The sequence below is a fragment of the Tachyglossus aculeatus genome, chromosome 1, assembly GCF_015852505.1.
Source record: "Tachyglossus aculeatus isolate mTacAcu1 chromosome 1, mTacAcu1.pri, whole genome shotgun sequence".
NCBI classification, from domain to species: domain Eukaryota; kingdom Metazoa; phylum Chordata; class Mammalia; order Monotremata; family Tachyglossidae; genus Tachyglossus; species Tachyglossus aculeatus.
Window position 1 is genome coordinate 63,779,842 of NC_052066.1, and position 26,576 is coordinate 63,806,417.

General features: G+C 46.2%; 1 protein-coding gene across 1 annotated transcript in view; it reads left to right on the forward strand.

Moving 5' to 3' along the window:
- The first annotated feature begins 571 nt into the window (after positions 1-571).
- LOC119937121 (collagen alpha-1(I) chain-like) overlaps positions 572-26,576 on the forward strand; it is a 163,464-nt gene continuing 137,459 nt past the window's right edge. The window contains exon 1 of the mRNA XM_038756791.1: positions 572-725. The gene's annotated coding sequence lies outside the window, so the exon portion shown is untranslated. The remainder of the gene's footprint in view (positions 726-26,576) is intronic.

A 26,576-nucleotide genomic window follows, 5' to 3' on the forward strand; every position in this document is an offset into this window, starting at 1 on the left:
GGCCCAGAGGAAGCCCTTACCAAATACCATTATTATTATTATTATTATTATTATGGCATGTATTAAGTGCTTACTATGTGAAAAGCACTGTTCTAAGCACTGGCACTGTTCTAAGTGCTGATCATTATTATTATTATTATTCTCCAGAGGAAATCAGGTTCCATGGCCGAGCCCGGCGCCCGCCTCGTGGAAAGGCAGATAGAGGGAGGAGGAGGAGGAGAGGCGGAGAAATGGAATTTATTTATTTCTATTAATGTCTGTCTCCCCCCTCTAGACTGTATGCTTGTTGTGGGCAGGGAATATGTCTGTTTATTGTTGTAGTATGCTCTCCCTAGAGCTTAGTACAGTGCTCTGCACACAGGAAGCACTCAATAAATACGATTGAATGAATGAAAGAAGTGGACCCCGGGCATCTGCGGTTCCCATGGCAACCACCACCCGAGGCTCCAACCACTGCCAAGATTACCATGGCAACCAGAGCCTCCATCGCCTCCACGGAACCCCAGAGCTGGAGACAAAATTGTAGTTTCTCTATTAAGCGCTTTCCCCCCTCAAATGGCCCACCTGCAGGGAAGAGAAACTGTATTAATTTTAATAGCTATGCCAGCTCCATTGGGCCATAAGCTCTGTTTTACTGTCATTTGCGGAGTGCATGCAAATCTCCTGGGAAAATCACCGTTTTATAGGGCACGGCCCAAGGAAGGCAAAGACAGAGTTGAGGGAAGGTAAGAAAACATTAACAGAAAATTGCAGCACTAATGTCCACCGTAGAAATTTAGTCAGATAGGCAAAAAGTGTTTATGGAGTCTTCGGGGGATACAGATTTTAGAGACAATAGAATCACAATCAAATGGGATATGGTTGTTAGAGCCAGCATGCTCTTAGAGTCTATGCATAAATGACATAATATAAAGCTCATAGTTCCTTATGACGGACCTTCAAGCGGTTCACTGGTTTTGAGGCTCAAAATTCTTGGTCCCGATAAAACGGATGCTACATTTAGCTTATAAGGCAAAAGGTAAAACTAATTTCGTTTAATTGTTTGGACTATATCTTAAAATAGTCACACTTCATAGGAACATGAATTGCAGTGAAAATAGCTGGTAATAATGGGTAACAGATGAGAATTTGGGTATCGTTGCCTAGGTTTTTTATTTCATGCATTTACTAGAGGTAAATTCCTTGCTTAGGGCACTTTATAAATAAACAAATCTAAACATACATTCCTGCCCCATAGAGCTTTTACTTCTAAAATTTAAGCAGAGAAGCAGCATGGCTCAGTGGAAAGAGCACGGGCTTAGGAGTCAGAGGTCATGGGTTCAAATCCCGGCTCTGCTGACTGTCAGCTGTCAGTTCCCTCATCTGTAAAATGGGGATTAAAACTGTGAGCCTCCCGTGGGACAACCTGATCACCTTGTAACCTCCCCAGTGCTTAGAACAGTGCTTTGCACATAGTAAGTGCTTAACAAATACCATCATCATTATTATTAAGCATTAAATTACAAGGATTATCATTCATTTATTCCTCTTAGTCCTTTATATTAATGAACGGTGGTAAATAAGGAACAAAAGTGCTTTGGGCACAGTTTCCATTGCCAAAATGCTTAAAATTTTTATTCACAGTGATAGGCTCCCACTGAATAAATTAGTTTTTCAGAATTCCAGGATTCTTGACTCCTTTTGCTAGGTCTACAATCCAAGTTGAACTGTAATTTAGTTAGAGAGTCTAGTACAGTGGTTAAAACCAGGACCACTTTGTTATTTATTGATTTACAGTAACATCTTTCTTTCCCTCTAGATCATAAACCCCTTTTTGGACAGGAAACTTGTCTACTAATTCTGTTGTGTTGTCCTCTCCCAAGAGTTTAGGACAATGCTCTATGAACAACAAACAGCCAAAAAAAAAAAACAAACCCCAAAACCATAAATTGATTGATTTGCAGAATTAACGCTGTACATCATGGCAAAAATAAATGGAAAATCACCAAAATAGAAATCGAATTTGTGACATTTGATCCCCCCATGGAAGTTTAAGGTATAAGGGAAGCAGCGTGGCTCAGTGGAAAGAGCATGGGCTTTGAAGTCAGAGGTCATGGGTTCAAATCCTGGCTCCGTCACTTGTCAGCTGTGTGACTTTGGGCAAGTCACTTAACTTCTCTGTGCCTCAGTTACCTCATCTGTAAAATGGGGATTAAGACTGTGAGCCCCACGTGGCTACCTGATCACCTTGCAACCTCCCCAGTGCTTAGAAAGTGCTTTGCACATAGTAAGTGCTTAATAAATGTCATAAAAAAGCTCCTGTTTAATGACAAAGGACATCTAGATTTGAATAAGCTTAGAACAGTGTTTTGCACATAGTAAGCGCTTAATAAATGTCATAAAAAAGGCTCCTGCTTAATGACAAAAGACATCTAGATTTGAATATATACAGGCCAATCTGTTCCATTCTTTAGAATGTGAAGAATCGTGGATGTTTTTATGAGTTGTTGATAAAATTCATAGGTTATGTTTCTTGAAAATGCAGGAAATGAACACCCGGAAAAACACTCCAAAGCTGTTTCCAAGAATACATTAGTTATAGTTTGTTTGGTTTCCTGTTCCCAGGCTCTGAGTCAAACAAGGGGAGCTGAACAGCCAAGCAGAAAGAGCCTGGGCCTGGGATTCAGAAGTCCTGGGTTCTAATTCTGCCTCCTCCCCAAATCCACTGTAAGGACTTGGGCAAGTGATTTAATCCATCAGTGGTATTTATTCAGTGTTTACTACGTGCTTAGCACTGCACTAAGAGTTGGCAGACACTTCTCCTGCCCACAACGAAGTTCCTTGTGCCTCAGTTACCTTATCTGTAACTTAAGCGCTTAGTACAGTGCTCTGCACACAGTAAGCTCTCAATAAATACGATTGATGATCTGTAAAATGGGGATTAATCAATCAATCGACCTTATTTATTGAGTGTTACTGTGGATAGAGCACTGTATAAAGCAATTAAGACAGTACAATATAACAGAGTGGTAGATTCATTCATTCATTCGATCGTATTTATTGAGCGCTTACTGTGTGCAGAGCACTGTACTAAGCACTTGGGAAGCCCAAGTTGGCAACATATAGAGACAGTCCCTATCCAACAGCGGGTTCATAGTCTAGAAGAGGGAGACAGACAACAAAACAAAATGTATTAACAAAATAAAATAAATAGAATAGTAAATATGTATAAGTCATTCAGTCATATTTATTGAGTGCTCACTGTGTTCAGGGCACTGTACTAAGTGCTAGGGAGAGTACAATACAACAATACCTTCAACAATATACCTTCAACAATACAACAGATACCTTCCCTGCCCACAGTGATTTTACAATCAAGAGGGGGATTAAGAGTGTGAGCCCGGCATGGGACATGGATTGTTTCCAACCTGATTATATTTACCCCAGGGTTTAGTATAATACCTGGCACATAGTAAGAGCATCAGAATACCATTAAATAGTGTTGATATTTGTTAAGTGCTTACTGTGTGCCAAGCACTGTTCTAAGCGCTGGGGTAGATACAAGGTAATCAGGTTGTCCCATGTGGGGCTCACAGTCTTAATCCCCATTTTACAGATGAGGCAACTGAGGCTCAGAGAAGTGAAGTGACTTGCCCAAAGTCACACAGCTGATAAGTGGCGGAGCCGGGATTATTCATTCATTCATTCATTCAATCGTATTTAGTGAGTGCTTACTGTGTGCAGAGCACTGTACTAATCAATCAATCAATCAATCAATCGTATTTATTGAGTGCTTACTATGTGCAGAGCACTGTACTAAGCGCTTGGGAAGTACAAATTGGCATCACATAGAGACAGTCCCTACCCAACAGTGGGCTCACAGTCTAAAAGGGGGAGACAGAGAACAGAACCAAACATACCAACAAAATAAAATAAGTAGGATAGAAATGTACAAGTTAAATAAATAAATAAATAAATAAATAAATAGAGTAATAAATATGTACAACCATATATACATATATACAGGTGCTGTGGGGAAGGGAAGGAGGTAAGACGGGGGGATGGAGAGGGGGACGAGGGGGAGAGGAAAGAAGGGGCTCAGTCTGGGAAGGCCTCCTGGAGGAGGTGAGCTCTCAGCAGGGCCTTGAAGGGAGGAAGAGAGCTAGCTTGGCGGATGGGCAGAGGGAGGGCATTCCAGGCCCGGGGGATGACGTGGGCCGGGGGTTGATGGCGGGACAGGCGAGAGCGAGGTACAGTGAGGAGGTTAGTGGTGGAGGAGCGGAGGGTGCGGGCTGGGCAGTAGAAGGAGAGAAGGGAGGTGAGGTAGGAGGGGGCGAGGGGATGGATAGCCTTGAAGCCCAGGGTGAGGAGTTTCTGCCTGATGCGCAGATTGATCGGTAGCCATTGGAGGTTTTTGAGGAGGGCAGTAATATGCCCAGAGCGTTTCTGGACAAAGATAATCCGGGCAGCAGCATGAAGTATGGATTGAAGTGGAGAGAGACACGAGGATGGGAGATCAGAGAGAAGGCTGGTGCAGTAGTCCAGACGGGATAGGATGAGAGCTTGAATGAGCAGGGTAGCGGTTTGGATGGAGAGGAAAGGGCGGATCTTGGCAATGTTGCGGAGCTGAGACCGGCAGGTTTTGGTGACGGCTCGGATGTGAGGGGTGAACGAGAGAGCGGAGTCGAGGATGCCACCAAGGTTGCGGGCTTGTGAGACGGGAAGGATGGTAGTGCCGTCAACAGAGATGGGAAAGTCAGGGAGAGGACAAGGTTTGGGAGGGAAGACAAGGAGCTCAGTCTTCGACATGTTGAGCTTTAGGTGGCGGGCGGACATCCAGATGGAGATGTCCTGAAGGCAGGAGGAGATGCGAGCCTGGAGGGAGGGGGAGAGAGCAGGGGCAGAGATGGAGATCTGGGTGTCATCAGCGTAGAGATGATAGTTGAAGCCGTGGGAGCGAATGAGGTCACCAAGGGAGTGAGTGTAGATTGAGAACAGAAGGGGACCAAGCACTGAACCTTGGGGAACCCCCACAGTAAGAGGATGGGAGGGGGAGGAGGAGCCCGCAAAAGAGACTGAGAAAGAACGACCGGAGAGATAAGAGGGGAACCAGGAGAGGACGGAGTCTGTGAAGCCAAGGTCAGATAACGTGTGGAGGAGAAGGGGGTGGTCCACAGTGTCGAAGGCAGCTGAGAGGTCGAGGAGGATTAGGACGGAGTATGAGCCGTTGGATTTGGCAAGCAGGAGGTCATTGGTGACCTTTGAGAGCGCAGTTTCCGTGGAATGAAGGGGACGGAAGCCAGACTGGAGGGGGTCGAGGAGAGAGTTGTTGTTGAGGAATTCTAGGCAGCGCGTGTAGACAACTTTTTCAAGGTTTCCAAGCTACTAAGCGCTTGGAAAGTACAAGTTGGCAACATATAGAGATGGTCCCTACCCAACAGTGGGCTCACAGTCTAGAAGGGGGAGACAGACAACAAAACAAAACATATTAACAAAATAAATAAATAGAATAAACATGTGCAAATAAAATAGAGTAATAAATACATACAAACATATATACAGGTGTATACAGGTCTAATACAGATTAGAACCCATGACTTCTGACTCCCAAGCCCAGGCTCTTTCCACTAAGCCACTAAGCCACGCTGAAAAAACCCAAAACTCTGGTACTCAAAAAGTTTAGGTGTCCTTTCCCCTGAGCTCCCCTGAGAAACAGCTTGGCTGGGAAGCAGCATGGCTTAGTGGAAAGAGCCCGGGCTTGGGAGTCGGAAGTCATGGGTTCTAATCCCGGCTCTGCCTCTTGTCAGCTATGTGACTTGGGGCAAGTCATTTAACTTTTCTGTGCCTTCAGTTATCTCATCTGTAAAATGAGGATTAAGACTGTGAACGCCACGTGGGACAACTCACTCCCTTGGTGACCTCATTCGCTCTCCTTCTCCAGCCCAGCCCGCACCCTCCGCTCCTCTGCCACCGCTAACCTCCTCACCGTACCTCGTTCTCGCCCGTCCCACCGTCGACCCCCGGCCCCCCTCCTCCCCCGGGCCTGGAATGGCCTCCCTCTGCCCATCCGCCCAGCTAGCTCTCTTCCTCCCTTCAAGGCCCTGCTGAGAGCTCACCTCCTCCAGGAGGCCTTCCCAGACTGAGCCCCTTCCTTCCTCTCCCCCTCGTCCCCCTCTCCATCCCCCCATTTTACCTCCTTCCCTTCCCCACAGCACCTGTATATCTGTATATATGTTTGTACGTATTTATTACTTTTATTATTTTTTGTACGTATTATTTATTGATTGATTTTACTTGTACATATCTATTCTATTTATTTTATTTTGTTAATATGTTTTGTTTTGTTCTCTGTCTCCCCCTTCTAGACTGTGAGCCCACTGTTGGGTAGGGACCGTCTCTACATGTTGCCAACTTGTACTTCCCAAGCACTTAGTACAGTGCTCTGCACACAGTAAACACTCAATAAATACGATTGATTGATTAATTGATTGATTGATTGATTGACAACCTGATTACCTTGTATCTACCCCAGCACTTAGAACAGTGCTTGGCACATAGTAAGTGCTTAACAGGTGCCTTCATTATTATTAATATTATTAAAAGCAGCAGCAGTAGCCCCCTCCCACCCCGCTACACCACACACACGCCACCATTCATTCATTCATTCAGTCAGTCAGTCGTATTTATTGAGTGCTTGCTGTGTGCGATGTACTGTACTAAGCCCTTGGGAGAGTATGCTACAACAATGAACAGACACATTTCTGGCCCACAGTGAGCTTGCAGTCTAGAGGGGGGGGAAGACAGACATTAATGCAAATATATAAATGACAAATATGGACATAAGAGCTGTGATGCCACCATCAATCAATCAATCAATCAATCATATTTATTGAGCACTTACTATGTGCAGAGCACTGTACTAAGCGCTTGGGAAGTACAAATTGGCAACATATAGAGACAGTCCCTACCCGACATTGGGCTCACAGTCTAAAAGGGGGAGACAGAGGACAAAACCAAACATACTAACAAAATAAAATAAATAGAATAGATATGTACAAGTAGAATAAATAAATAAATAAATAAAGTAATAAAAATGTACAAACATATATACATATATACAGGTGCGGTGGGGAAGGGAAGGAGGTAAGAAGGGGGGGATGGAGAGGGGGACGAGGGGGAGAGGAAGGAAGGGGCTCAGTCTGGGAAGGCCTCCTGGAGGAGGTGAGCTCTCAGCAGGGCCTGATCCCAAGGGTCAGGTGTGTCCTTGGCCTTCACATAACCCTCTGTCTTAATAATAATAATAATAATGATGGCATTTATTAAGTGCTTACTATGTGCAAAGCACTGTTCTAAGTGCTGGGGAGGTTACAAGGTGATCAGGTTGTACCACATGGGGCTCACAGTCTTAATCCCCATTTTACAGATGAGGGAACTGAGGCACAGAGAAGTGAAGTGACTTGCCCAAAGTCACACGGCTGACAATTGGTGGAGCCGGGATTTGAACCCATGACCTCTGACTCCAAAGCCCGGGCTCTTTCCACTGAGCCACGTTGCTTCTTGCTGTCTTCTTCAGCCCTCACTAAAATCAGCCCTGATTCTATCCTGCTCAAATCTTATGTACCACAACAGGGAATAAATGGGGTAAAACTGGCGATTAAAGCACAGTGTGAAGCAGTGTGGCCTAGCAGAGAGCGCACGGGCCTGGGAGTTCGAATGACCTGGGTTCTCATCTCGGCTCTGCCTATTGCTTGCTGTGTGATCTTGGGCAAATAATAATAATGATGGTATTTGTTAAGCGCTTACTATGTGCCAAGCACTGCTCTCACCTCCCTTCTCTGTGCCTCAGTAAAATGGGGATATCTGACTTAGACAATTAGCCCCATGTGGGATGGGGACTGTGTCCAACCAAATTAACTTGTACCTACCTCATAGCTTAGAACAGTGTTTGACGCATAGTAAGCGCTTAACAAATCTCATTTAAAAAAAGTATCCACGGCAGGGTGAACTTCTGACCTAATAATTGTCACAAACCCCCCTTACCACCCTCCCACCTCTGGTTCTTACCAAGGTCTTACCAGGACCTTCCTGGACCGGGGGAGCCTCAGTGACACGAAGGGGAGTTCATTCATTCATTCAATCGCATTTATTAACAATAATAATAATAATAATAATAATGGCATTTATTAAGCACTTACTATGTACAAAGCACTGTTCTAAGCACTGGGGAGATTACAAGGTGATCAGGTTGCCCACGTGGGGCTCACAGTCTTAATCCCCATTTTACAGATGAGGTAACCGAGGCCCAGAGAAGTGAAGTGACTTGTCCAAAGTCACACAGCTGACAAGTGGCGGAGCTGGGATTTGAACCCATGACCTCTGACTCCAAAACCCGTGCTCTTTCCACTGAGCCATGCTGCTTCTCACTTACTGTGTGCAGAGCACTGTACTAAACACTTGGAAAGTGCAATTCGGCTATAGATAGAGACAATCCCTGCCCAACAATGGGCTCACAGTCTAGAAGGGGGGAGACAGATGACAAAAAAAACAAACAAGTAGACAGGCATCAAACCACACCTCTGATCACCAAGGCGACCGTGGAAAGTTTTTTACTTAGTTTGACCATTCATTCATTCATTCAATTGTATTTACTGAGAAGCAGCGTGGCTCAGTGGAGAGAGCACGGGCTTTGGAGTCAGAGGTCATGGGTTCAAATCCCGGCTCCGCCAATTGTCAACTGTGTGACTTTGGGCAAGTCACTTCACTTCTCTGGGCTTCAGCACCTCATCTGTAAAATGGGGATTAAGAGTGTGAGCCCCAGTGGGACAACCTGATCACTTTGTAACCTCCCCAGCGCTTAGAACAGCGCTTTGCACATAGTAAGCACTTAACCAATGCCATCATTATTTACTGAGCGCTTACTGTGTGCAGAGTAGTGTACTAAGCGCTTGGGAAGTCTAAGTCGGCAACATATAGAGACGGTCCCTACCCAACAACGGGCTCACAGTCTAGAAACCAGAGGGCAAGGGAGTGACACACACTCACTCACGTACTCCACTCCACCAAGGGCCCAATACCAGTGCGTGGTCAAAGGAGCCTGTTCAGCCGATGCTTCGTCTTTCAGCTTCTGAGTGCTGCTTTCCCGCTGCTTCTGCTGCCCTGATTCTTGCTTTTTTCTTGCTTTTTTCTGCTTCTCAGCGTGCCTCTGTGCTGCTCTCTCTCTCTATCTCTCTCCTCTCTCTCTCTCGGTGCTACTTGCTTGCCTCCTTGCATGCTTCCTTGGGATTCAAAACGAGTGCCTTTTATCTGCCTTAGGCTTGGCAGTTGTGGTTCTCGATGGCAGTCATGGATAGGCCCAGCCCGTTACGGGCTAGAACAGGGGAAGTCCCGCGGTCCAGGCGACGAGTCCCGGATGTCCAGAAACTTTTCCATGTGCCGAGTGTGGGGTGCAGAAATGGTTCTCGAATGGCTGAAGTGGTAGAAACTTGAAGGATGCCTGTCTCTCCTTTTCCCTCCTCCCCGCACTCAGCCCCCTGGCCCACCCCCTCGGGGCTCAATCTGGGGAGCAACCTTCTAGGGGTGTCTGGGCTTGTACTTGTATTTCCCAGGTACTTAGTACAGTGCTCTGCACACAGTAAGCGCTCAATAAATACGATTGAATGAATGCTCCATCCCCACAGGCCTGAAATCATCTGTCTCAGGTAGAGCCCATCAGGGCTTTCACCAGTCTCTAATAATAATAATAATAATGATGACATTTGCTAAGCGTTTTCTATGAGCAAAGCACTGTTCTAAGCGCTGGGGAGGATACAAGGTGATCAGGTTGTCCCACATGGGGCTCACAGTCTTAATCCCCATTTGACAGATGAGGGAACTGAGGCCCAGAGAAGTGAAGTGATTTGCCCAAAGTCGCCCAGCTGACAAGCTGCGGAGCCAGGATTTGAACCCATGACCTCCGATTCCCAAGCCCATGCTCTTTCCCTTGAGCCACGCTGCTTCTCTTCCTTCTTGTTTTTCACAGGATCACAGCGTGGCTTAGGGGAAAGAACAGGGCTTGGGAGAGTACAATATAACAAAGTCGGTAGACACGTTGAGCTTGTAATGAGCTTACAGTCTAGAGGGGGTGATAGACATTGACATATATAAATAAACTACGTCTGTGTACATAAGTGCTTCGGGACTGAAGGAGCAGTGAATAAAGGGAACAAATCTAAGTGCAAGGACAACCCTTGCAGAAGCAGCGTGGCTCAGGGGAAAGAGCCCGAGCTTTGGAGTCAGAGGTCATGAGTTCAAATCCTGCTTCACCAGTTGTCAGCTGTGTGACTTTGGGCAAGTCACTTAACTTCCCTGTGCCTCAGTTCCCTCATCTGGAAAATGGGGATTAAGACTGTGAGCCCCCCATGGGACAACCTGATCACCTTGTAACCTCCCCAGCGCTTAGAACAGTGCTTTGCACATAGTAAGCGCTTAATAAATGCCGTCATTATTATTATTAACCCAGAAGAGAGTGGGGAAGAGGAAATAAGGGCTTAGTTGGAGAAGGCGTCTTGGAGGAGATGTGCTGTGAATAAGGCTCTGAAGGAGGGGAGAGTCATTGTCTGTCGGATTAGAGGAGGGAGGGCCGGAGGCAGGATGTGGGCAAGTGGCCAGTGGTAAAATAGATGAGATCGAGGTACAGAGAGTAGGTTCACATGAGAGGAGCGAAGTGTGAGGACTGGATTGTAGTAGAAAAGCAGCAAGGTAAGGTAGGAGAGGGAAGGTGATTTACTGCTTTAAAGACCACAGTAAGGAGTTTCTGTTTTATGCAGAGGTGGTTGGACAGCCACTGGAGGTTCTTGAGGAGTGGGGAAACATGGACAGAACATTTTTGTAGAAAAATGATCCTGGCAGCAGAGTGAAGTATGGACCAGAGTGGGGAGAGACAGGAGGCTGTGAGGTCAGAAAAGAGGCCAATACAGTAATATCAGCAGGATAGGATAAGTGCTTGGATTAGTGTTGTAGCAGTTTGGATGGAGAGAAAAGGGCAGATTTTAGTAATGTTGTGAAGGCTGAACTAATAGGACTTGGTGACAGACTGAATACGTGGACAGAGAAGCAGTGTGGCTCAGTGGAAAGAGCATGGCTTTGGAGTCAGAGGTCATGGGTTCAAATCCCAGATCTGCCAGTTGTCAGCTGTGTGACTTTGGGCAAGTCACTTAACTTCTCTGTGCCTCAGTGTAAATGGGGATGAAGACTGTGAGCCCCACGTGGGACAATCTGATCACCTTGTAACCTCCCCAGTGCTTAGAATAGTGTTTTGCACATAGTAAGCACTTAATAAATGCCATTATTATTATTATTATTATTATTATTATTATTATTATTATTATTATTATTATTATTATTATTATTATTATTGAATGAGAGAGGAGTCAAGGATAATGCTAAGGTTATGGGTTTGTGATACAGGAAGGATGGTGATGACATGTATAGTGATGGGAAAGTTGGAGGGAGGACAGGGTTTGGGTGGGAAGATAAAAAGTTCCGCTTTAAACATGTTAAGTTTGAGGTATTGGTGGGACATCCAAGTAGACTTGTCTCAAAGAAAGGCAGAAATACGAGACTGCTGAGATGGAGAGAGATCAGGGTTGGAGATGTAGATTTGGGAATCATCCACATAGAGATGGTAGTTGAAGCCGTGGGAGCAAATGAGTTCTTTGGGGGAGTGGGTGTAAATGAAGAATAGAAGGGGGCAAAGTGAACCCCAAACTCAGCCTTGACGGCCTCCCAAGGTCAGGGGGTGGGAGGCAGAGGAGAAGCCTGGGATCAAGACTGAGAATGAACAGCCAGAGAGATAGGAGGAGAACCAGAAGAGGACAGAGTCTGTGAAGCCAAAGTTGAACAATATTTCCAGTGGAAGGGGGTGGTCAACAGTGTCAAAGGCAGCTGAGAAGTCAAGAATACAATGCAACAAATTGTTGACTGTAAACTCATTGTGGGAAGGGATTAATATATCTGTTGATTGTTACATTGTACTCTCGCAAGTGCTTATTAGGATGCTCTGCACACAGTAAGTATTCAATAAATATGATTGAATGAAATAGCCACAATCCCTTTCCCCAAGAAATTTACAATCCAGCAGGAGAGACAGACAAATAAACCACAGGCCACCGACTTTAAGGAATAGGTACAATTTTTGTTATGGTATTTGTTAAGCGCTTACTATGTGCCAGGCACTGTTCTAAGTGCTCAGGGTAGATACAAGGTAATTGAATTGGACATAGTCCCTGTCCCACATAGGGCTCACAGTCCTTTTTCCTGATGAGCTGAGGCACAGAGAAGTGAAGTGACCTGTCCAAGGTCACACAGCAGACAAGTGGTGGAGTCAGGATTAGAACCCAGGTCCTTCTGACTCCCAGGCCCGTATTCATTCATTCAATCGTATTTATTGAGCGCTTACTGTGTGCAGAGCACTGTACTAAGCACTTGGGAAGTACAAGTTGGCAACATCATCATCAATCGTATTTATTGAGCGCTTACTGTGTGCAGAGCACTGTACTAAGCACTTGGGAAGTACAAGTTGGCAACATACAGAGACGGTCCCTACCCAACAGTGGGCTCACAGTCTAAGCCGTGCTGCTTCTTTTACATGTTTTGCTTTGTTGTCTGTCTCCCCCTTCTAGACTGCGAGCCCGTTGTTGGGTAGGGACCGTCTCGACAACTTGTACTTCTCAAGGGCTTAGTACAGGGCTCTGCACACAGTAAGCGCTCACTAAATATGATTGAATGAATAAATGAATGGATGAGAGGAGGAGGAGCACCATTTGGAGAAGGTGTGCGGAATATTGCTGGGAGGAGACCCTCCCCACGAACCTTTTTACCCCTTTTCCTAAACCATCTGGGTAGAGGTTCACAGAGCACTTTGTCAGCTCATTCTTTTCACTAGGTCTGAGCTTGTCACTTGTAGTGGGCAGGGAACAGGTCTGCTAATTTGTTGTATTATACCCTTCCGAGTGCTTAGTACAGAACTTTGCCCACAGGAAGCGCTCAATAAATACCACTGATTGATTGTTTTGAGGAAAAAGGTCCTCTTTTTCAGAGGAGGGACCAACTGCAGTAGAAAGCAAACCAGTCAGTAGGTGGCAGTATTGCTCCAAACCAATGGGGTTCATTCATTCATTCAATCGCATTTATTGAGCGCTTACTGTGTGCAGAGCACTGTGCTAAGCGCTTGGGAAGTACAAGTTGGCAACATGGGGTTGGCATGGGCACATAGTATTTTTGTAAATAATAATAATGATGATAATAATAATAATAATAATAGTAATCTTCTCACCTGCCTCCTCACTCACACTCCTTTCCCCTGTAAATCCGTATTACTCCCTCACAGAGATCTCCGCTCTCGGGACCCCACCCATCTTTCGGAGCGCCTCACACCCCACCTCGCCGCCCTCTCCTCTCTACCCAGTCTTGATGATCAGATTACTGCTCTCAACTCTACCCTTTCTACTCAGCTAGACTCGCTCGCTCCCCTTTCCCTTCGCCGCTCTCGCACCACTAACCCACAGCCCTGGATCACTGCCACTGTCCGCCTCCTTCGCTCTTATGCTCGAGCTGCCGAACGCTGCTGGCGAAAGTCTAAACACCATGCCAACCTCGTTCACTTCAAGTTTATCCTTTCCTGCCTTAACTCAGCCCTCTCTTCTGCCAGACAAAACTATTTCTCCTCCCTTATTGACACCCATGCCCATCACCCCCGCCAGCTGTTCCGTACATTCAACTCCCTTCTCAGGCCCCCGGTTCCTCCCCCTCCTCCTTCCCTCACCCCCAACGATCTGGCCTCCTACTTCATTAACAAAATTCAATCCATCAGGTCCGACCTCCCCAAAGTCTCTTCCCCCCTTTCTCCAACCCCCCGGCTCTCAACACTCTCTGCTACTCTCCCATCCTTCCCAGCAGTATCCTCAGAGGAACTCTCCTCCCTCCTCTCAAGTGCTACTCCGGCCACCTGTGCTTCTGACCCCATTCCCTCTCATCTTATGAAATCTCTCGCTCCATCCCTTCTCCCCTCCTTAACTTCCATCTTCAACCGCTCACTCTCCACTGGTTCCTTCCCCTCTGCCTTCAAACATGCCCATGTCTCTCCCATCCTAAAAAAACCCTCTCTTGACCCCACCTCACCTTCTAGTTATCGTCCCATATCTCTCCTACCATTCCTTTCCAAACTCCTTGAACGAGTTGTCTACACGCGCTGCCTAGAATTCCTCAACAACAACTCTCTCCTCGACCCCCTCCAGTCTGGCTTCCGTCCCCTTCATTCCACGGAAACTGCGCTCTCAAAGGTCACCAATGACCTCCTGCTTGCCAAATCCAACGGCTCATACTCTGTCCTAATCCTCCTCGACCTCTCAGCTGCCTTCGACACTGTGGACCACCCCCTTCTCCTCAACACGTTATCTGACCTTGGCTTCACAGACTCCGTCCTCTCCTGGTTCTCCTCTTATCTCTCCGGTCGTTCTTTCTCAGTCTCTTTTGCGGGCTCCTCCTCCCCCTCCCATCCTCTTACTGTGGGGGTTCCCCAAGGTTCAGTGCTTGGTCCCCTTCTGTTCTCAATCTACACTCACTCCCTTGGTGACCTCATTCGCTCCCACGGCTTCAACTATCATCTCTACGCTGATGACACCCAGATCTCCATCTCTGCCCCTGCTCTCTCCCCCTCCCTCCAGGCTCGCATCTCCTCCTGCCTTCAGGACATCTCCATCTGGATGTCCGCCCGCCACCTAAAGCTCAACATGTCGAAGACTGAGCTCCTTGTCTTCCCTCCCAAACCTTGTCCTCTCCCTGACTTTCCCACCTCTGTTGACGGCACTACCATCCTTCCCGTCTCACAAGCCCGCAACCTTGGTGTCATCCTCGACTCCGCTCTCTCATTCACCCCTCACATCCGAGCCGTCACCAAAACCTGCCGGTCTCAGCTCCGCAACATTGCCAAGATCCGCCCTTTCCTCTCCATCCAAACCGCTACCCTGCTCATTCAAGCTCTCATCCTATCCCGTCTGGACTACTGCACTAGCCTTCTCTCTGATCTCCCATCCTCATGTCTCTCTCCACTTCAATCCATACTTCATGCTGCTGCCCGGATTATCTTTGTCCAGAAACGCTCTGGACATATTACTCCCCTCCTCAAAAACCTCCAGTGGCTACCGATCAATCTGCGCATCAAGCAGAAACTCCTCACCCTGGGCTTCAAGGCTGTCCATCACCTCGCCCCCTCCTCCCTCACCTCCCTTCTCTCCTTCTACTGCCCAGCCCGCACCCTCCGCTCCTCCACCACTAATCTGCTCGTTGTACCTCGCTCTCGCCTGTCCCGCCATCGACCCCCGGCCCCCTTTCCTCTCCATCCAAACCGCTACCCTGCTCATTCAAGCTCTCATCCTATCCCGTCTGGACTACTGCACTAGCCTTCTCTCTGATCTCCCATCCTCATGTCTCTCTCCACTTCAATCCATACTTCATGCTGCTGCCCGGATTATCTTTGTCCAGAAACGCTCTGGACATATTACTCCCCTCCTCAAAAACCTCCAGTGGCTACCGATCAATCTGCGCATCAAGCAGAAACTCCTCACCCTGGGCTTCAAGGCTGTCCATCACCTCGCCCCCTCCTCCCTCACCTCCCTTCTCTCCTTCTACTGCCCAGCCCGCACCCTCCGCTCCTCCACCACTAATCTGCTCGTTGTACCTCGCTCTCGCCTGTCCCGCCATCGACCCCCGGCCCACGTCATCCCCCGGGCCTGGAATGCCCTCCCTCTGCCCCTCCGCCAAGCTAGCTCTCTTCCTCCCTTCAAGGCCCTGCTGAGAGCTCACCTCCTCCAGGAGGCCTTCCCAAACTGAGCCCCTTCTTTCCTCTCCCCCTCGTCCCCCTCTCCATCCCCCCGTCTTACCTCCTTCCCTTCCCCACAGCACCTGTATATATGTATACATGGTTGTACATATTTATTACTCTATTTATTTATTTATTTATTTTACTTGTACATTTCTATCCTACTTATTTTATTTTGTTGGTATGTTTGGTTCTGTTCTCTGTCTCCCCCTTTTAGACTGTGAGCCCACTGTTGGGTAGGGACTGTCTCTATGTGATGCCAATTTGTACTTCCCAAGCGCTTAGTACAGTGCTCTGCACATAGGAAGCGCTCAATAAATACGATTGATTGATTGATTGATTGATTGATTTAAGCACTTACTATGTGCAAAGCACTGTTCTAAGCACTGGGAAGATTACAAGGTGATCAGGTTGTCCCACGGGGGTCTCACAGTCTTAATCCCCATTTTACAGATGAGGGAACTGAGGCACAGAGAAATGTCCAGCTGACAATTAACGGAGCAGGAATTTGAACCCATGACCCCTGACTCCAAAGCCCATGTTCTTTCCACTGAGCCATGCTGCTTCTCATGGAGATACCTGTAGTTAGCTCTTAAATACAATAATAATGGCATTTATTAAGCACCTACTATGTGCAAAGCACTGTTCTAAGCGCTGGGGAGGTTACAAGGTGATCGGGTTGTCCCACGGGGGGCTCACAGTCTTAATCCCCATTTTACAGATGAGGGAACTGAGGCACAGAGAAATACCCAGCTGACAATTAACGGAGCTGGAATTTGAACCCATGACCCCTGACTCCAAAGCCTGTGTTCTTTCCACTGAGTCATGCTGCTTCTCATGTAGATACCTGTAGTTAGCTCTTAAATACAATAATAATGACGACAATAATAATGGCATTTATTAAGCACTTACTATGTGCAAAGCACTGTTCTAAGCGCTGGGGAGGTTACAAGGTGATCGGGTTGTCCAACGGGGGGCTCACAGTCTTAATCCCCATTTTACAGATGAGGGAACTGAGGCACAGAGAAATGCCCAGCTGACAATTAACGGAGCTGGAATTTGAACCCATGACCCCTGACTCCAATGCCCGTGTTCTTTCCACTGAGCCATGCTGCTTCTCATGTAGATACCTGTAGTTAGCTCTTAAATACAATAATAATGATGACAATAATAATGGCATTTATTAAGCACCTACTATGTGCAAAGCACTGTTCTAAGCGCTGGGGAGGTTACAAGGTGATTGGGTTGTCCCACGGTGGGCCTCACAGTCTTAATCCCCATTTTACAGATGAGGGAACTGAGGCACAGAGAAATGCCCAGCTGACAATTAACGGAGCCAGAATTTGAACCCATGACCCCTGACTCCAAAGCCCGTGCTCTTTCCACTGAGCCATGCTGCTTCTCATGTAGATACCTGTAGTTAGCTCTTAAATACAATAATAATGATGACAATAATAATGGCATTTATTAAGCACCTACTATGTGCAAAGCACTGTTCTAAGCGCTGGGGAGGTTACAAGGTGATCGGGTTGTCCCACGGTGGGCCTCACAGTCTTAATCCCCATTTTACAGATGAGGGAACTGAGGCACAGAGAAATGCCCAGCTGACAATTAACGGAGCTGGAATTTGAACCCATGACCCCTGACTCCAAAGCCCGTGCTCTTTCCACTGAGCCATGCTGCTTCTCATGTAGATACCTGAAGTTAGCACTTAAATACAATAAGAATGATGACAATAATAATAAGTTCTTACTGTGTGCAATGCACTGTACTGAGCGCTTGGGAAACTACCAGACAATAGAGCTGGTAGACATTTCTCAGCCCACAAGTAGCTATGAGTCTAGAGAAGAATGGTGGCATTTATTAAGCGCTTACTATGTGCGAAGTACTGTTCTAAGCGCTGAGCACTGTTATAAGCTCTGAACACTATTCTAAGCACTGAGATATTCTTATATTCTACTATCTCCCCTATCCCTAATCCACTTTAATGTCAATCTCCCTCTGTAGATCGCCAGATTCTTGAGGGCAGGGATCTTGTCTATAAACTCCTGTTGTACTGTATTCTCCCAATGATAATAATAATGATGGTATTTGTTAAGCGCTTACTCTGTGCCAAGCACTGTCCTAAGCGCTGGGGGAGATAAAAGGCAATCAGGTTGTCTCACGAGGAAAATCCCCATTTTACAGATGAGGGAACAGAAGCACAGAGAAGTGAAACAGCTTGCCCAAGGTCACACAGCAGACAGGTGGTGGAGACAGGATTAGAACTCACGTCCTCTGACTCCCAAGCCCGTGCTCTTTCTACTAAGCCGTGCTGCTCCTCATACGCTTAATACAGTGCTCTGCACACCGTAAGAATTCAATACAATTGATGATTAATTGATTGATTGATATTGAACTTCTACCCGGTGCAGAGTACTGTACTAAGTGCTTGGGAGAGTACAGTAAGGTTAGCAGGAATGATCCCTATCCTCAAAGATCTTATAAAGGAGTAGGGGAGACAGACATGAAAACAAATTATATATAGGAGGAAGTAATAATCCATTATCTCCTGATCTCCCAAATAATGTCCATACGGACTTTGGAGGCTTGTGACCACATTAGAAGCAGCATGGCTCAGTGTGAAGAGCCCGGGCTTTGGAGTCAAAGGTCATGGGTTCAAATTCTGGCTCTGCCAATTGTCAGCTGTATGACTTTGGGCAATTCTCTGGGCCTCAGTGACCTCATCTGTACAATGAGGATTAAGACTGTGAGCCTCCCGTGGGACAACCCAATCACCTTGTAACCCCCCCCCCCCAGCGCTTAGAACAGTGCTTTGCACATAGTAAGCACTTAATAAATGCCATCATTATTATTATTTGAAGTCAGAGGTCATGGTTTCAAATCCTGGCTCCTCCAATTGTCAGCTGTGTGACTTTGGGCAAGTCACTTCACTTCTCTGTGCCTCAGTTACCTCATCTGTAAAATGAGGATTAAGACTGTGAGCCCCCCGTGGGACAACCTGATCATGGTGTAACCTCCCCAGTGCTTAAAACAGTGCTTTGCACATAGTAACCGCTTAATAAATGCCATTAAAAATAGATGCTTATGTTGGTAGGATGCTTGGCACACAGAAAGTGCTTAATATAATTGTTGCTACCATTAAGCGCTTAGTACAGTGCTCTGCACACAGTAAGCGCTCAGTAAATACGATTGAATGGAAGTATGAAATATCCTTATCCTATGCTGCTTCCCCTATCTGTAATTTATTTTTTTGTGTCTCCTCCTCTTGACAGTAAACTCCTTGAGGGCAGGATGGCATAGTGGATAGGCCTGGGAGTCAGAAGGTCCTGGGTTCTAATCCAGCCTCCGTCACTTGTCTGCTGTGTGACCTTGGGCAAGTCGCTTCACTTCTCTGGGCCTCAGTTACCTCATCTGGAAAATGGAGATTGAGACTGTCAGCCCCATATAGGGCAGGGACTGTGTCCAACCTGATTTGCTTGTAGCACCTCAGTACATTTCCTGGCACATAACAGGCCCGTAACAAATACCACAAGTATTATTATTATTATGTCCACCAACTCAATTGTATTCTACTTTCCTAAGTGCTTAGCGCAGTGCTCTGCACACAGGGAGTATTCACACTGATTAAGTGATGAAGGGGTGAGGACGTACTGCAGCGGCAGGTGGAGGGAGTAATCAGGGCTCTTCTTATTATATGTATTTATTCTTCACTGATTTCCCCAAGCTGCCTCTACTTTGTGTTTCCTCCCATAGGAGATTAATTGCTTCCTTGTTTTTTGCTATTCCAAGGTCTGTGAGTGTGCTGTAATGAAAAAGGCTGGAATTTTCCATTACCGCTCCTATTACCATTCCCACTGCTCTTTACACACCTACTTTGCGCATAGGACTACTTTGTGCATAGACTCCCTCCCCACAGCACCTGTATATATGTATATATGTTTGTATGTATTTATTACTCTATTTATTTATTTATTTATTTGTACATGTTTATTCTATTTATTTTATTTTGTTAATATGTTTTGTTTTGTTCTCTGTCTCCCCCTTCTAGACTGTGAGCCCACTGTTGGGTAGGGACCGTCTCTATATGTTGCCAACTTGTACTTTCCAAGCGCTTAGTACAGTGCTCTGCACACAGTAAGCGCTCAATAAATACAATTGAATGAATGAATGAATGAATAGGACTGAACTCACCCTTTGGGTATATCAATCAATCAATAGTATTTATTGAGCCACGCTGCTTCTCCTCGTGGATGGGGTTGGCATGGGCACATAGTATTTTTGTAAATAATAATAATAATGGCATTTATTAAGTGCTTACTATGTGCAAAGCACTATTCTAAGCGCTGAGCACTGTTCTAAGCGCTGAATTATTCTTATATTCTACTCTCTCCCCTATCCCTAATCCACTTTAATGTCAATCTCTCCCTGTAGGCTTCCTGGTCCTTTTGGGCAGGGATCTTGTCGACAAACTCTCGTTGTATTGTACTCTCCCAATGATTATTAAGTGCATTAAGCCCAAGGGTGAGTATAGTATCGTAATCAATGGTATTATTTAGTGAGAAACAGTGTGGCCTGGTGGATAGAGCACAGGTCCTGGAGTCAGGAGGTCATGGGTTCAAATCCCATCTCTGCCACTTGTCTGCTGTGTGAACTTGGGCAAGTCACTTAGATTCTCTTTGCCTCATTTCCCTCACCTGTAAAATGGGGATTAAGACTGTGAGCCCTATGTGGGACGTGGACTGTGTCCAACCTGAGCAGCTTGTATTTACCCCAGTGCCTGGCACATAGCAACAATAATAATAATCTAATAATAATAATAATAATAATGGCATTTGTTAAGCGCTTACTATGTGCAAAACACTGTTCTAAGCACTGGGGAGGTTACAAGGTGATCAGGTTGTCCCATGGCAGGCTCACACTCTTCATCCCCATTTCACAAATGAGGGAACTGAGGCACAGAGAAGTGAAGTGACTTGCCCAAAGTCACACAGCTGACAACTGGCAGAGCTGAGATTTGAACCCACGACCTCTGACTCTAAAGCCCGTGCTCTTTCCACTGAGCCACACTGCTTCTCTGCTTTGATAGAGTATTTATCCCGCCTCCACCACTTGTTTGCTGTGTGAACTTGGGCAAGTCGCTTAGCTTATCTTTGCCTCAGTTACCTCACCTGTAAAATGGGGATTAATACCGTGAGCCCCATGTGGGGCATGGACTGTGTCCAACCTGAGAAGCTTGTATTTACCCCAGTGCCTGGCAAATAGTAAGCACTTAATAGTAAGCACTTAACGAATACCATTAACACCCCCCCACACACACACACACACACCAAAACGCAGTAAGTGCTCAGGAGAGTACTATGAAACAGAGTTGGTTGACACGTTCCCTGCCCACAAGGAGATTACAGTCTAGAGGAGGAGATAAGCAGCATTCCCTAGTGGATAGAGCCTGGGCCTGGGAATCAGAGGTCCTAATCCAGACTCTGCCACTTGCCTGCTGTGTGACCTTGGACAAGTCACTTCACTTCTCTGTGCCTCAGTTCCCTCATCTGTAAAATGGGGATTGAGACAGTGAGCCCCACGTGGGCCCGGGCCTGTGTCGAACCCGATTTGCTTGTATCTACCCCAGAGCTTAGTACAGTGCCTGGCACATAGTAAGTGTTTAACAAATACTATTAGTATTATTACATTAATATGAAAATGACTGATTGTGAGAGGAGTTCATTCATTCATTCAATCGTATCTATTGAGCGCTTACTGGGTGCAGAGCACTGTACTAAGCGCTTGGGAAGTACAAGTTGGCAACATATAGAGACGGTCCCTACCCAACAACGGGCTCACAGTCTAGAAGGGGGAGACAGACAACAAAGCAAAACTAGTAGACAAGTGTCAAAACCACCAGAATAAATAAAATTACAGCTATATGCACATCATTCATAAAATAAATGGAGTAGTAAATATGTACAGGTAAAATAAATGGAGTACTAAATCTGTACAAATATATATACAAGTGCTGTGGGGAGGGGAAGGAGGTAGGGAAGAGGTGGGAGATGCGGAGGAGGAGGGGAAAAATGGGGCTCATTCTGGGTTCATTGCCCTAGAGAACTTTCCCTTCAAAGCCCTACTGAGAGCTCACCTCCTCCAAGAGGCCTTCCCAGACTGAGCCCCCTCCTTCTTCTCCCCCTCATCCTCCTTCCCCTCCCCACAACACCTGTATATATATATATATATATGTGAATATATGTTTGTACATATTCAGCGCTTGGAACAGTGCTTTGCACATAGTAAGCGCTTAATGCCATTATTATTATTATTATTATATTTATTACTCTATTTTACTTGTACATATTTATTCTATTTATCTTATTAATATGCTTTGTTTTGTTGTCTGTCTCCCCCTTCTAGACCGTGAGCCCGCTGTTGGGTAGGGACCGTCTCTATATGTTGCCAACTTGTACTTCCCAAGCGCTTAGGACAGTGCTCTGCACACAGTAAGCGCTCAATAAATACGATTGAATGAATGAACGAATACTGATCTCTCAACTTGCCCTTTGGTAGCCGAATGCTGATTTCTGGGATTCCAGGGAAATGGAAAGTGAAAGTAGGAGAGAAAGCCAGCTACAGCCCTCAGGAGAGAGCTAATGGGCTGCTACCATCATAGCTTAGAACAGTGAAGTAAGCGCTTAAAAATACCATCATTATTATTATTATAGCCAACATACCATCACTCTTCCCCACTTCAAAGCCTTATTGAAGGCCCATCTCCTCCAAGAGGCCTTCCCTGACTAAGCCTTCCTTTCCCCTCCTCCTACTCCCTTCTGCGTCACCCACCCTGACTTGCTCCCTTTATTCATCCCCCGTCCCAACCCCACCGCACTTATGTACATCTCTCTAATTTATTTATGTGAATCTCTGCCTCCCTCTCTCGACTGAAAGCTCATTTTGTGGGCAGAGTGTGTGTCTGCTGTATTGTTCATTCATAATCAACCGTATTTATTGAACGCTTACCGTGTGCAGAGCTCTGTACTAAGCGCTTGGGCAGTACAAGTCGGCAATATATAGAGACGGTCCCTACCCAACAACGGGCTCACAGTCTAGAAGGGGGAGACAGAGAACAAAATAAAACATGTAGACAGGTGTCAAAGTCGTCAGAACAAATATGCTTAGTACAGTGCTCTGCGTACAGTAAGCGTTCAATAAATATGATTGATCTGCCAACCATGGAACCCGATGCATTTGTGATTGAAAGATTTGTCCTTGGATGGGGCCTCTCAAGCCAATATAGGGCCAAGGGGAATGGCCATTTTTTAATGGTATTTGTTAAGTGTTTATTTTGTGCTAGGCACTGTACTAAACGCTGAGACAGATAAAAGCTAATCAGGTTGAACACAGTCCATATCCTTCATGGGGGCCCATAGATTTCACCCCTATTTTACAGATGAGGTAATTGAGGCCCAGAGAAGTTGAGTGAGCTGCTCAAGGTCACACAGCACACAAATGGCAGTCAGGACTAGAACGCAGGTTCTTCTGGCACCCAGGCCAATGCCCTATCCATTTGGCCGTACTGCTTCTTCTGGCTTTTAAAGCAGTTGAGGCTAAATCTAAAAAAATAAAACTGGTGCAGGAAAACCACACTGCTGTCTTGGTTATTCTACTCTCCTTTGATTTCCAAGAAAAAACAATGTGGAGCCCTTAAATGGGCATTTAAATTTGGAAAAATACAAGAAAAACTGCTTGTAGTGTGAATGTCCCACACTTGTTTTCTACTTTTGCTAAATAAAATGAGGAAATATTTCTGTGCTGGCCGGAGGCCACAAGATTTTGAACAGACAACCCCGTGGCATTGAATTGTATGTTCCATTTTTTATTTGACTCTTCTGTTTGTAAATTCATTCACTCATTCAATAGTATTTATTGAACGCTTACTGTGTGCAGAGCACTGTACTAAGCACTTGGGAAATACAAGGCGGCAACATAGAGAGACGGTACCTACCCAACAACGGGCTCATAGTCTAGCAGGGGAAGACAGACAACAAAACAAAGCATGCAGACACGTATCAAAATCGCCAGAATAAATAGAATTATAGGTATATTCATTCATTCATTCAATCGTATTTACTGAACGCTTACTGTGTGCAGAGCACACACTTGGGAAGTACAAGTCGGCAACAGATAGAGACGGTCCCTACCCAACAACGGGCTCACAGTCTAGAAGGGGGAGACAGACACCAAAACAAAACATGTAGACAGGTGTCAAAATCGCCAGAATAAATAGAATTATAGCTATGTGCACATCATTAACAAAGTAAATAGAGTAGCAAATACGTACAAGTAAAATAAATAGAGTAATAAATCTGTACAAATATATACAAGTGCTGTGGGGAGGGGAAGGAGGTAGTGCAGGGGGGGATGGGGAGGAGGAGAGGAAAAAGGGCGCTCAATGTGGGAAGGCCTCCTGGAGGAGGTGAGCTCTCAGTAGGGCTTTGAAGAAGGAAGAGAGCTAGTTTGGCAGATGTGTGGAGGGAGGGCATTCCAGGCCAGGGGATGGACGTGGGCCAGAAGTCGATGGCAGGACAGGCGAGAACGAGGCCCAGTGAGGAGGTTAGCGGGGGCAGAGAGTGGAGGGTGCGGGCTGGGCTGGAGAAGGAGAGAAGGGAGGTGAGGTAGGAGGGGGCGAGGGGATGGACAGCCTTGAAGCAGAGAAGGAGGAGCTTTTTGTCTTTCCTGCCCAGTAGAGTGTTAAGCCCCTCGAGGGCAAGAATCATGTCACTTCTCTATTTTGTACTTTCCAAGGGTTTAGTACAGTGCATTATGACCAGGGGTGCTCAATAAATGCTGCTACTGCCGCTGCCGCTGCTGCTACTGTTACTACTACTATTACTACTACTACTACTAGAGAAGCAGCGTGGCTTAGCAGAAAGATCACAGGCTTGGGAGTCAGAGATCGTGGTTTCTAATCCTGGCTCTGCCGCTTGTCAGCTGTGTGACTCTGGGCAAGTCACTTCACTTCTCTGGGCCTCAAGAGACCTCATCTGTAAAATGGGGATGAAGACTGTGAGCCCCACGTGGGACAACCTGATTTCCTTGTATCTACCCCAGCGTTTAGAGCAGTGCTTGGCACATAGTAAGCGCTTAACAAATACCATCATTATCATTATTACTACTATTACTCAAGGATTAAATGGATTTGTCACCATGGGGAGAGAGAGAGAGAATGAAGTGCTCTCAGAGTTTTTCTATGGAGGGATAACATCCTCATTCTGAGCTTATTTTAAAACTGTTTTGAGAATCAATCAATCAATCAATCGTATTTATTGAGCGCTTACTATGTGCAGAGCACCGTACTAAGCGCTTGGGAAGTACAAATTGGCATCACATAGAGACAGTCCCTACCCAACAGTGGGCTCACAGTCTAAAAGGGGGAGACAGAGAACAGAACCAAACATACCAACAAAATAAAATAAGTAGGATAGAAATGTACAAGTAAAATAAATAAATCAATCAATAAATAGAGTAATAAATATGTACAACCATATATACATATATACAGGTGCTGTGGGGAAGGGAAGGAGGTAAGACGGGGGGATGGAGAGGGGGATGAGGGGGAGAGGAAAGAAGGGGCTCAGTCTGGGAAGGCCTCCTGGAGGAGGTGAGCTCTCAGCAGGGCCTTGAAGGGAGGAAGAGAGCTAGCGCGGCGGATGGGCAGAGGGAGGGCATTCCAGGCCCGGGGGATGACGTGGGCCGGGGGTCGATGGCGGGACAGGCGAGAGCGAGGTACAGTGAGGAGATTAGTGGTGGAGGAGCGGAGGGTGCGGGCTGGGCAGTAGAAGGAGAGAAGGGAGGTGAGGGAGGAGGGGGGCGAGGTGATGGACAGCCTTGAAGCCCAGGGTGAGGAGTTTCTGCCTGATGCGCAGATTGATCGGTAGCCATTGGAGGTTTTTGAGGAGGGGAGTAATATGTCCAGAGCGTTTCTGGACAAAGATAATCCGGGCAGCAGCATGAAGTATGGATTGAAGTGGAGAGAGACACGAGGATGGGAGATCAGAGAGAAGGCTAGTGCAGTAGTCCAGACGGGATAGGATGAGAGAATCCCTTTCTCTGGTGAAGAAAAGTACGACGGGATTTCAATCATCATCATCATCATCATCAATCGTATTTATTGAGTGCTTACTACGTGCAGAGCACTGTACTAAGCGCTTGGGAAGTACAAATGAACCAGTCTCAAGGGGTAGACTGTCTCCATCTTCTCAGCAATGTAGGTCTGAAGCCCAATCATTCAGTCAGTCAATGACATTTATCGGGCGCCACGGAGCGTATATTAAAGACTTGGTGGAAATGGCTTCCACGGACATTTTCAAACATCACTGAGAAGCTAGAAAACATTGCCTGAGCCCAGAGGATCCTAAATATTGAATGTGTTTCTCTCAAGGCTCAAACTGCTTGCTGGTAATAGGTGAATGAAAATGATGGTGGTTGTTGTGTTCACTATGTTCCAAACACTGTAATAAGCGCTGGGCTAGAGCTAAGGCAATCAGGTCAGACACAGTCGCTGTCCCAACTTGGGACTCCCACTCAACAGAGTATATACATACACCTTTTCTTCCCTCCTATGTTGAGTGGGAGTCATATTTATTATTCTATTTATTTTATTAATGATGTGTATGTATCTATAATTCTATTTATTTATATTGATGCTATTGATGCCTACTTGCTTTGTTTTGTTGTCTGTCTCCCCCCTTCT